The following is a 12,388-nucleotide window of genomic DNA, read 5'->3' as shown; positions in this document are numbered from 1 at the left end:
TCTCAGTTGTAAACTTACCATGTTTTTGTAGCAATATTCCATTGTAACCTTTCAATCACTTCCAAACGCAAGAAGATATTCTGCATGTGATCAATTTATAGACCAAGGCAGGTAAATATACAAAAGCTTAAGTTTCAAGTCAGAATTTTGCTAAATTTATATGGACGTTTCAACTATCTCATTCACCAATATAGCATGTCGTTGGGTCAACTACTGCATGTCACATTTCATGACAATACTTAGACCGTTATTTGAATTATGATTTGACTATGAATTACTATGTTTACCTGATAAAGATGTATTCATTTCAAAATTAAGGATTATCTCCCTCATGCATAGCTCTTATCCTTGGACGAATTTGGCTCCACTTGTTTGGCACGCTGTTTTGGGCTATATTTAGATCTAAAACTTCATAGTTATTTCGGATTTCAAACATTTCGGTTGAGCATCACTGAAGAGACATTATTTGTCAAAATACGCATCTGGTGCATCAAAATGGGTACCGTATAAGTTTTACAGTATGACCCCTGGGTCGAGGCCTCTGCTGGTAGACTGTTAGTCCCCGAGGGTCTCTATAGCCCAGTAGCTAAGTACTTCGTTACTAGCTAGAAAATACGGATGTATATTTAATTGCTGTTATAAAATTTAGAAATTCATTTCAAAATTAAGGATTATCTCCCTCATGCATAGCTCTTATCCTTGGACGAATTTGGCTCCACTTGTTTGACACGCTGTTTTGGGCTATATTTAGATCTAAAACTTCATAGTTATTTCGGATTTTAGACATTTCGGTTGAGCATCACTGAAGACATTATTTGTCGAAATGCGCATCTGGTGCATCAAAATGGGTACCGTATAAGTTTTACATGTAAGACTCAATGTGGATATGAGTGGGTAATAGAGGATCCTGGTGGAGGGGTTCCAACAGTCTCGTTTAAAATCAACATTTCGCAAAATCTGTTGTCGTTATAACAATCTAGTTTACCAATACAACTTATCATTCGGTAAAATGCTGTCTGGCAAGTTTCATGCCGATTGTTAGGCCGTTCTTGACACATTGATTTAGACTACGGATAACTTCGTTTACACGATGAAGATATAGGGCCCACGGCGGATGTGGACGGTAGACAGGGGATGCTTACTCCCACTAGGCACCTGATCCCACCTCCGGTATATCCAGAGGTCCGTGTTTGCCCAACTCTTTGTCTTGTATTGCTGATAGGAGTTATGATATTGATCACCGTTCGTTATCTTCGCCCTCCATGCTCACTTCTCCACACTTGCTTCCACATCTAGTATGTCTAATAATATGTCTTTGTCCTACTCTCAATTTCGTATTCTTTATGTGTCTAATGAGATGATCACTGTTTTGTTATCTTTATTTTCTCATCGACAACCCACAGAAACTGAACTCCACAAATTTAGATATTTCCAGAGGGTGCGTTTAATTATAAAGTCATAGTTTTACTTATTTATATTTTGTAAGGTGTATTTTTATTGTAAAATTATTCTTACAAAACAACTGATGAGTTCCTCAATGAAATCGCCCACACCCCAGAAATACACATAAAATTCAAAGACCCTGGCGATGTCCTGGTCGAAGTACTCAGTACTGACACTGGTCAGTACAACGGAACTGTACATCACCAACATACAAAAGAACATTATCTGCGAAAAGAGACCATGAAGTTAACATACAATTGATTTCAACAGTACGGTCCTGAAGATAAAAAAAATAAGGTAATGCCAGATGAGATTAAACTAAGTAATCGAATCTATTTTATTTTTGTATATGCAGTAAAGAGATTAAATCGGCAATAAGCACGGTGTGTTACGTACGTAATTGTAAACGTATTTCGTCAGTGGTGCTGTAAAGAACTCCTTAGGTTTTCGAAACGCGGACTAAAATATAATCATGATTGTGGTAATTTAATTCATGTTGATGACAATAATGTTTGAATTTCAAAAGTATGATAAACTTTACTCAGATTTTTACTTTTAAGAATGGCACTAGGTCCGGGGCTTGATTGTTGTACCACTGTTTATTCATATTCTTCTGAGAACATGTGTGCGCCACTACGTCATACATGAAGTTTTCATAAGCAAAGGTCAAAGGACTGGATTCCATTCCCCATACCATAGCCTCGTCATCCATCAGATCAATGGCGTGTTTTGTGTTCTCTTCGTACATGCGGTCCATGATTGCAAGACAGCGTTGTTCAAATAATCTATCAACATAAATCGAGTACAGTTGATAAGATTCAATCATGATTTCAATGCATGTTGATGGTGTCAAAGATCAGTAATATATTTTTATTTGGTTTCTGGCAAGTCTCTGTAAATTTATAGATATAAGCTTCGATGGATAGTGAGGGAGTGATTTTCACTTTCTTATCATACGATATCTACTCATAAAGAGTAAAAAGTAACAAAAAAAGTAAAAGTGCAGAATAATAATATCAAGGGTTTGCTCATTTAAGGATTTCCATTATGAGCCGTAACATTGTAAAGAAAAAACTTTTATTTCATAAACTTTCATTGCTAAATCTTTATAATTTGCTTTGACAAGTATATTTCTCAAGTTAGTCCTTATACCAGTATATAACATTATTCCAACCATTGTAGAAATGCAGAATAGTAATACCAAGCATATTTTGTTTGCTTTTTATGTACATGGAGATTGGATAATTACATTATATGAAATATTTGTGTATGCATACGTGTAAATATAAAACAGTACCCTAGCTTTCAGTCGTTAAAATAAAATACTAACTTTGAATGTTCCTTCAACTCGTTTGATAGAATTGGTTCTTTCACATTATCTGCCTTGTTAGCTAACTTCTGTAGCACTGCTGAACATACTAAACCTGTCACTAAATCAATAAAGGTTTATTTGTATTAAAGAATATATATATATATATATATATAAACCGCTGGGAAGATATTAATTCTATGCCCATTAAAAACTCACATAGATGATTTTCGCTTCGAAGCCAGCAAATCTCGGCTATTTCTTTTCTGTTCGCAAATATCGCCCAAAGCAAGAGATGGAAAATGTCTTTATATTTTGATTTGTTTTCCTCGTCTTCCTTGCCTTAAATCAATAGTAAAAGTAATTGAAAACAAGAGGTCCAAAGAATCACTAATCCCAAGTGCTATAAAATCTACAAAAAATCCTTTTCTGAATATCTAAGCTGAATACTAATATTCAGGTCTGTATGAAACATGATATGTTCTTAAAATGGCAATGCCCTCAAAAGTACATACACTGATGGAAGGCTTTAAATAATATAATAGGTGTATTAACATTAAAATACTAAAATATATGACTACTTTGAACCCATCCTAGAGTCAAAACCCTGGGGTTGCGAAATTCACCTATATCTTGATCAGGTAAATGGAGTTACCTGTAGTCAAATTCAGTGCGCACAGAACGGCCTAACAATCGGTACGAAACACGTCAGACAGCATTTGACCCAAATCATGGGTTGTATTGTCAAACTAGATCACTATAACAACCACATAAGCAGAAGAAGCTCTTGCGTATCGAATCGGTTTAGAGCTGTAGGTGATAAAGGAATATTGCTAGATAAATAGTGGAATTTGACGATGGAGAAGCTGCAATTTGTCATACAGTTGAGTTGTTATTTAGCCGTCAATATCTAATTTCAATAAAATATCTAAGTATGAAGCAGAAGTGGACAACTCTGCGGTTCTTTTGAGTTCACGGGGATATATCGAATTGACGTATAAATAAAAAATATTATTGTTCATGAATAAAATATCGATGCATCTAAATGTCGAATTGACGGCCACAGCAATATATTGTCTTTTTCTTACGTAGAATTTTTTGAATAAATTCTGCTTCATAGGAATATAAAAACAGGTCAGCTAACAAAGCAGCACAATCCGTGCTCATGGAAATTACAACAGACTGTTGGAAGACCTGCTCACCAAAAACCACGACGATTTTGTCAATGAGGAGCTCCAGCATATTTTTATTTCAGCTTTAGAGTACTTGTGCGTGGAATAAGGGTGGTGTTTAATAAAGTGATTTTCTTTGGACGACTGATCAATAAATATGAATATTTGCGATTTCCATTTTTTGTTGAAGAAGCAACTGTCTATGATATCAAAGAGTATAGTCTTTAATTTATCGTGGGTAATACTAATGATGATGTTGGCTCCATTTCGAAACCAAACTATTACCTCCTGAGATCATGAAATCTACAATTTTGGCAAAGAACTAGTTAATGAAAAGCGCCGATAACGAACAATGATCAATCCCATAGCCCCTAATATCAATTCAAAATAGAGATTTGTGCAAACATGGACCTTTGGAGATACGAAAGATGGGGTAGGAGTAGTCGTCCCCTGTCTATTTTTCAGACTTCTCAGAAATGGTTTGATTGAAATTTTTAGCTATCAATGAAAATCCTATACTGTTAATAATGAAGAAAACATTTTTTGTCGAAGAATTTGTGTCGACTGATACATCTAGGTATTACGAAAAAAAAATACATTATGGCAGAAATTTAACTCGTTAGTACTTTTTTTTTCTAGGAATGACAAACTCTGTATCCAAAGAATGTGAATGGAACGACGAAACTGGGGAAGTTTGGTTTGTTTGTTGGTTTTGGTGGGGTGTAAATATTTGTAGTTCATGTTTAAAATTATCTGTGCTTGTCAATATATTTAAACTTTGTGAAGTAATATATCTCTCCAATTCATCTCTCTTTATGAAAAACGAAGTGCATCAACTTTTTAAGTTAGAAGACAAAATCTGACTTTAAAGAAATAGGGACATCGATGTCAAAAGATTTAATACGTTTTTTTTTTATTGAATAACATAAATCGGTACAAAAGTGTTGTAAAAATATCTAAAAACTACACAAACAGAACACCATACAAAAAGAGCCCCGAAAAGTACATAATTCTAACGATATAGAGCGAAAATGGAGATTGTACAGTATGTTTCCTACGATGCTTACTGTCAAAATTCTTTTAAATGGGTTCAGTCTTATCTTAGCGGAAGATCACAATGTGTTAGATGGAAAGGTGTTTTGTCAGATGAAAAAAGATGTTACAATAGGAGTGCCTCAGGGGTCCATATTGGGTCCATTGTTCTTCATTTTATTTGTTAACGATTATCCTAAATGCCTAAAGCACTCAAATGTCTCTATATATGCAGATGATACATCTCAGGATGTTTCACATCAATCTATTGATGTTATTGAGCAAAGGTTACATGATGATATTTTAAACTCTATGAAATTGATGGAAAGTAATAAACTTATGATGAATTTAGAGAAAACACAATGTATGTTGATTGGCACTGCAAAAAAACTCTCAAAGTGTAGAAAAGTGTGTATCAAAGTAGGAGATATTGTTTTAGATACTGTTAAAACGGTCAAACTTCTTGGTGTACAAATAGATGAATGTCTAACCTGATTTGTACACATTGATTCTTTATGCAAGAAACTTTCACAGAAAATAGGCATTTTACGTCGTCTGCAAACTTTTATGTCAAATGCAGCATTATTGAAAATTTATAACACTGTTATATTTCCTCATTTTAACTATTGCTGCACAGTTTGGTTCTCAGTCAAAAACAGGGTTTTTATTGACAGACTTTTTAAGTTACAGAAAAGGGCAGCCAGAATTATATTGAAGGTGAAAGTAACTCAGACTTCTACAGCTGATATTTTTAGTGTTCCTAAATGAATGCCTGTTCATGATTATTTTGTATATAGAAAACTAGTGCTTGCTTTTAAGGTTCTTAATAACATGACACCAGATTATATGAACGTTTTTACTTTTGTCAGCCAAGTTAGTTCCAGAGTAACAAGAAGTAGCGATAGTGGCATTTTATATTTGCCAAAAGTTCGAACTGAATATTATAAACGGTCTTTTAAGGTATCCTCCACAATTTTATGGAATCAGTTGCCCGAGTCTGTCAGAAGCTGTGGTTCTATTACATCTTTTAAATCAGCATATTTGCAGCATTATTTCTTAAATAAGTGATAAATAGATATGATGTATACATGTATGTTTATTTTTTCCCCAGTGATATCATGTGTGTATTTTATGTATATATTTTATATTATGTTATCTATTTTTCTATTCTCTCATTTATCTGTCTGTGAATATGTTTTATACAGGACCACAATGTAAACTAGTCAATTGTACTAATTGTGGTATCCTGTCTAAATAAAATAATTTATTATTATTACTATTATGCTGTGTCTATAACGGAAGTTATATTTAACCGTGGCGCGTCGATCATAACGCACGGGAGATTACTCGTCAATATGATATTGGATAGGTATATTAGTATCATTACGCGAACCATCAATCAACACGGTTGTCACCTTGATCAATGAAAAATGCGGATATTTCCTAGTCTATTTCAAACGTAAACAATATTAATTTTATTTAAAATTCATTATCATTAACTATTCTCAAATTAAAACTCTTAATCATATTTTTTTGTTAAATGGCATGTACAGGTATTGATTTATTTAAGCTTAACTGAATAGAGTATGCATATGATAACCTTTCAAACGGTTTAACGCTCTATATGCACTGTAATGTGCATTTGTATAAGTATGAGCAATTGATTTTAAGTTTACTAAAAATACACGTACAGACTGAACTCTTCTTTAAAAACAATTTAAGGCATGTATCAATATATGTATCAATTTACTTTCATCCCCTTCTTTCCATTCTAAAATATTCAGAATGTTGATTAAGTTCAAATTTTACTAGTGTCAAGGTCAAGTGACTAATATGAACTTGACCTTTGACCATTAAACACTTCTATAGCATTAGAACCGGGACTGGTAGAGACATGGAACCTTCAGAAATAATGTGAGGATAAACTAGGATCCATTTTAAATGACGCCAAGTTTTCTAAAGGAAGAGAGGGATGTATTACCTTTACCACCGATTTGGGTTGGACCTCTATTTTTTCGGTTTTACCATGTAGTCCCACCATAATGTATTATATTTTGGTCATATTGTCGTGTTTTCCCTTCACATACCACCATGCTATATATTCTATGTGTATTAGATATTTTATCTTTCATTTCGGTTCCACCATTTTGACTTTGATGGAACTTAAAGCGTTATATCAGCTTATTGATACTTGAAACCTTACAACTCATATTATTCGCGGAAATATAACCCATAAGACAAAAGGTACTTTGAAATTAAAAGTGACATTCTGGGGATTGGGAAACTGAAAGAAATATATGTTAGTTTCAATTATTGCAATTCTCCTCCAGCTGATACCTTTATATCTCAAAATTCCTCCGCATAAACCCTCTGCTGCCTTCAGGACTTCATCCGTCGTTGATTCGTCTTTAAGACATAATATTTTGGTGTGTTTCTCTTGGATTTGCTGTAAAATATGTACGAAATACAACTTACAAGATCAAATTTTTAAGGGATGAAATTTAAAAAAAAAATGATTGGATATGATATTTCACTTTTTGACATAAGGACATGCAAACTCGACACAAAGTTGATATAGGATACAACAATCACAGAATACTGGTGAGTTTTCTTTCGCGATTAACTAGTTTAAAATATTAGCAAATATCTCCTAAAATAAGAAACGAAACATTCGATGAGTTTCATTATCAATCGAGTTAGATACATGTATATTATCACCGGCGTGTAAATTAAGCTTTGATTCACCTTTAATATCCACTCCATGTGGAGACAATCCTCGTCTTCTTCACAGCCTTTGCAAGACAGAGTCTAAAGATAAAATTGGAAACGAAAAGTTTGAAGCTTATCAAAAGGTCAAATAGAACCACGCAAATTTCAAAATCAGATTATTGTGCCGATCTGATGAATATATTTACAGTATATCTAACGTTACATATTATTTTTTGAGAATATATTCAATATAAGAAATATTGCTTCTTAATTATGTAGGAAATTTTGAAAACGGTTTAAACTACATCATTTTTACTTTGACACAATCGATTTCTTGTTTTGTAAATACCCGATACTGGCCCACGATGCTTGTTTTGTTTTAAAAATTATCCCGTGCGGAGACCCTTATGTAAGCTTTATTGTTTAAGATTCTGGGTTTAGGCATTTATTTCTAATGTGAGGACGAGAATCCGAACATTAAACTACACCCCAGTGGGACAGGTAAGGACGAGGCTCCGGGTGATAACCCTGGATATTGACATTTCCATGTTACCTGATTGTATAACTCTCGTAAGTTACAAAGTTGAAACTTCACCCCATGATCCAATAAAACTCTTACATAATCACAACGGTTGGCTCTCAGTGCTTCAAAAAGCAGAATCTACAACGATATAAAAAGTTCACTTATAGATATCAATTGTTTCATTACATCACTTAAATGCTCTTGGATCAAGAGGCTAACCAAAGGTACATGTAATTTAAATAAACCATGGATGGATATTTTTTGCTCTTAATGGGAAGGACATCCTTGTAAAACTATATGATTTTGGAGTTACATTTGTACTACAATGCTTGTACAACAGAAACAATGCATTTTAAAAGGATGTTCTAGATTCATGGTTATGTTTATGAAGGTATTTGGTAAACAATTAAATTTTAAAAACTATTTCCACAATATCCCTGTATGGTGCAACTCCAATGTTAAAATTGCAAATAAATCTGTATTTTTCAAATCTTGGTATGATAAAGGAGTCCAGGTTGCACAAAATTTTTTAGATGAAGATGGCAATTTTTTTATCCTGTGATGTATTTCAACATTTACATAATCTTGATTATTTCTGTATCATGAAATATAATAGCGTTAAATCACAATTTGAAAATATTTGAAACTATTGTCCATCGACAAAACTTCTGTCAGATTTCCTAGTCCATGTTTGCCTATATATTTTGCACCTATTTTAACGGTAGAAAAATGTTTCAATATTCATTTATAAATTTTTGAATGTGAAAGATGTTAATCCAGCTTCTATAAACAAATGGAAGCAAGAATTAATTGTATATGGAGTAAATACTGTTTCACTTAAAGATATTTTTGAAGTTTGTTTTAAAACAACATGTATTTCATCTGTACAGGTGTTGCAATTTAGAATTTTACATAGATTACTCCATGTTGGGTATTGCCTAAAGAAAATTAGTATTAATTCCACAGATTGTTGTAGATTTTGTAAGGATAATGTGGAAACAATTGTGCATATTTTTACTTCTTGTGAAAAAAACTCAACCATTATGGAGTGAGTTGAGCCTTCACATTTACAGAAAGGCACATGAGAGAGTTGGTTTCAATGTATCAAACATAATTTTTGGTGAAATTCCTTTATCTTCTCATAATAAAGTCATTAATTGTATTATTCTCTATGTTAAGCAATATATTTTCATCTGTTTATTGCAAAATAAAATGCCAAATTCATGTGGATTATAATGTCATTTAACGATAAAATATAAAGTGGAAAAATATGCTGCAAGTCAAAATTTTAGAATGAAAAGCTTTGAAAAATAGTGGTCATTGTTTCAAAGTATTTTTGATGTGTAGCTGTTATTACATGTATTTCATTCATTACTCCTGTTGTTATTACTTTCTTTTCCCCCTTTTCATATAGTGTATAGACTTTGTTATAAACGATGCAAGTAACCACTTAAGTAGATCTGTTCTTTTTATGTGCACAGCATGTGTACAATATGTGCATATTTGAAAACCAATATGCACTCTTTGAAAGTGTTCGGGTGTAGAGAGTCAGATTGAGAGTGGTATGTTATTGATATTGATTTCAATGTGTGTTTGTTCGTATGAAAGAAAAATAAAGAAATTATAAAAACAAAGTTCACCTATCTTCAAAATTGTTAAATGTAGCCATCGGTAATTCGAATGTCATTTAAAATCTCCCAAAGCGAAATTAGGAATGTAGATAAAAAGACAGTACTTTCATTCACTTACGTGACCACTATCCTTTAATAATCCCGATTCCTGAAGAAGCTGGTATCCAAAGTAAAAGTAAAGCGGAAGTGACGTAGGAGAAGCGTACTTAGGGTTCAGTACATAGGCTCTAGAATCTTTCTTGTAGTCCTCCAATAGCTGATCCATTGTAATTTTTTCAGGTGTCACTGAATTTCTCTTTAGTAGTTTCCAGGCCAATGAGGAACCAGTAATTGCAAGACCATTCATGTTGGAATCTGGAAATGCTGTCTTGGGTCGATCCTCATTTCGAGAGGTTTCACGATGATCTAAATTTGCCTTGAGTTGGTTTTCTTTTGAAGAGCTTCCATTATCTGAATTCGGTCATAAAATCGTATGCATACTAATGAGTCTACAATAATCTTACCTTAATAATGGGTAATTGGAAGTACGCATGCTGTTTTGTTCTTTTTTCACCATGTGTATATAGTTCGATGAAATGTTCATTAATGTGTTCATTTCTAATTAGAATACACATTATCAAAATGCTTTCGAAATATTGAATGTATGGAAAAAGAACATCCCAGCTCTGAGCTAAGCTTTCACATACAAAAAAGATTAGATATTTAAAAGATATATATTTAGAAGAAAAAAATTAAGATGGATGATATACATTTTCCCGTCAAAATGTTCTCCATGGCCCAGCAACTGACAACAGCTTCACCAACAATGTTTGACAGCACCAATGGATCATCGGTATCCACATCAAAAACACCAATCTATAGATAGATAATATTTGTATATTATGTTGCATGACAATGTGGGCATATATCACTTATGTACATAGCATAAAACCCCTGTTACATGAATTAATACCCAATGTTTGGGTATTCAGAATGGTTAAGTTTTCTCTGCACTGAAAAGTGAAGATAACAAATAGTGATGAAATTCATAACTCCCATAAGCAATTCAAATTAGAGAGTTTGGCAAACATGAACCCCTGGACACACCAAAAGTGGGATCAGGTGCCTAGGAGAAGTAAACATCCCCTGTCAACCGTTCACACCCGCCGTGAGCCCTATATCTTGATCAGACAAAGGGAGTTATCCGTAGTCAAAATCAATGTTTACCAAGAACGGTCTGAAACAATCGGTATGAAACACGCCAGACAGCATTTGACCCAATGATAGGTTGTATTGACAAACCAGATCGTTATAATGACCATAGAATTTGCGAAATGCTGACTTTAATCGAGACTGTTAAAACCCTTGTACCATCCATTTGTTTGACAGTAGCTTATCTCGATTCAATAATAGTTGATATAGTGTGCGTGTCCTGTACGGTATAAGGGGAGAAGAAAGTTCATTTGTATTACTCAACTCTACAAATGTTTTTATTGTTATGTACTATGTACAGTAAGTCAAATAAATAAATTCAGTGGTACGCGTGTAATTGTATATTAGAAAACATTATGAATATCTTTTCATATTTAAAACAAGATTTAAAAAAAACCCAACCAAATCTTCTTTTGTTTTGATCGTGTCTAGATACTTCATCAATTTGTTGTAGTTGTTGTCGTCAAAGCGTATCCCAAACAACAGGCTAGCTTTCTTTTTCAGCAGTTCTGGACTAATGAAAAATATATCTTACACAACATATTCTAATTATATATGTGAGAAAATTGCCACAAAATAAAACAAGTCATTGAATAGTTCTAAAATCGACTGATTGTTAGCCACTTTATCAATGGAATAACAAAACCCTCACAAATTGTAATCCATAATGACTATGACAATAAAGACAATTTAAAACCAAAAGAAATATATGCATTTATGTGCAGCAGCAATATTACATATTTAGTACGATTTAACGCTCTAAACACGTGACAAGTAGTATCATGATATTTCACCTAAATGCAAATGAATGGCGAAGATAACGAACAGTGATCAATCTCATAACTCCTATAAGCAATACAAAATAGATAGAGGGACAAACACGGACCTCTGGATATACAAGAGGTGGGATAATGTGCCTTGGAGGAGGAAACATTCTCTTTTTACCGGTCACACCCGCCGGGAGCCCTTTATCTTGATCAGGTAAACGGAGTTATACGTAGTCAAAATCAGTGTATCAAGAATGGCCTAACAATCGGCATGAAACACTTCAGATAGCATTTGACCCAATGATAAGTTGTATTGGCAAACTAAATCCTTATAACGACCATATAATTTGCGAAATGCTGATTTTAAACGAGACTGTTGGAGCACCTGCACCATCAACTTGTTTGGCAGTAGCCTGCTTCGATTTAAAAAAAAAACTTACTATACGCGGAACAAGCTCTTGCGTATCGAATCAGTTGAGAGATATAAACAACATATGCAGGTGATAATTGAATATTGCTACATAAATATGGGAAGTTGACGGTGAAGAAGTTGAAATCGTCCCGTTTGTCATAAAGTTGAGTTGTTAGTTAGCCGTTAATATCTACTTTCA

The 12,388-nt window shown here is 33.4% G+C and overlaps 1 pseudogene; it reads right to left on the bottom strand.

Annotated features, from left to right (window-relative positions):
* Nucleotides 1-12,388, bottom strand: part of LOC130049155 (transient receptor potential cation channel subfamily M member 2-like) — a 54,349-nt pseudogene that overhangs the window by 20,069 nt on the left and 21,892 nt on the right.

This window comes from Ostrea edulis, chromosome 8 (genome assembly GCF_947568905.1).
Source record: "Ostrea edulis chromosome 8, xbOstEdul1.1, whole genome shotgun sequence".
Classification (NCBI taxonomy): Eukaryota; Metazoa; Mollusca; class Bivalvia; order Ostreida; family Ostreidae; genus Ostrea; species Ostrea edulis.
This window is presented reverse-complemented; position numbering and strand designations above follow the sequence as displayed.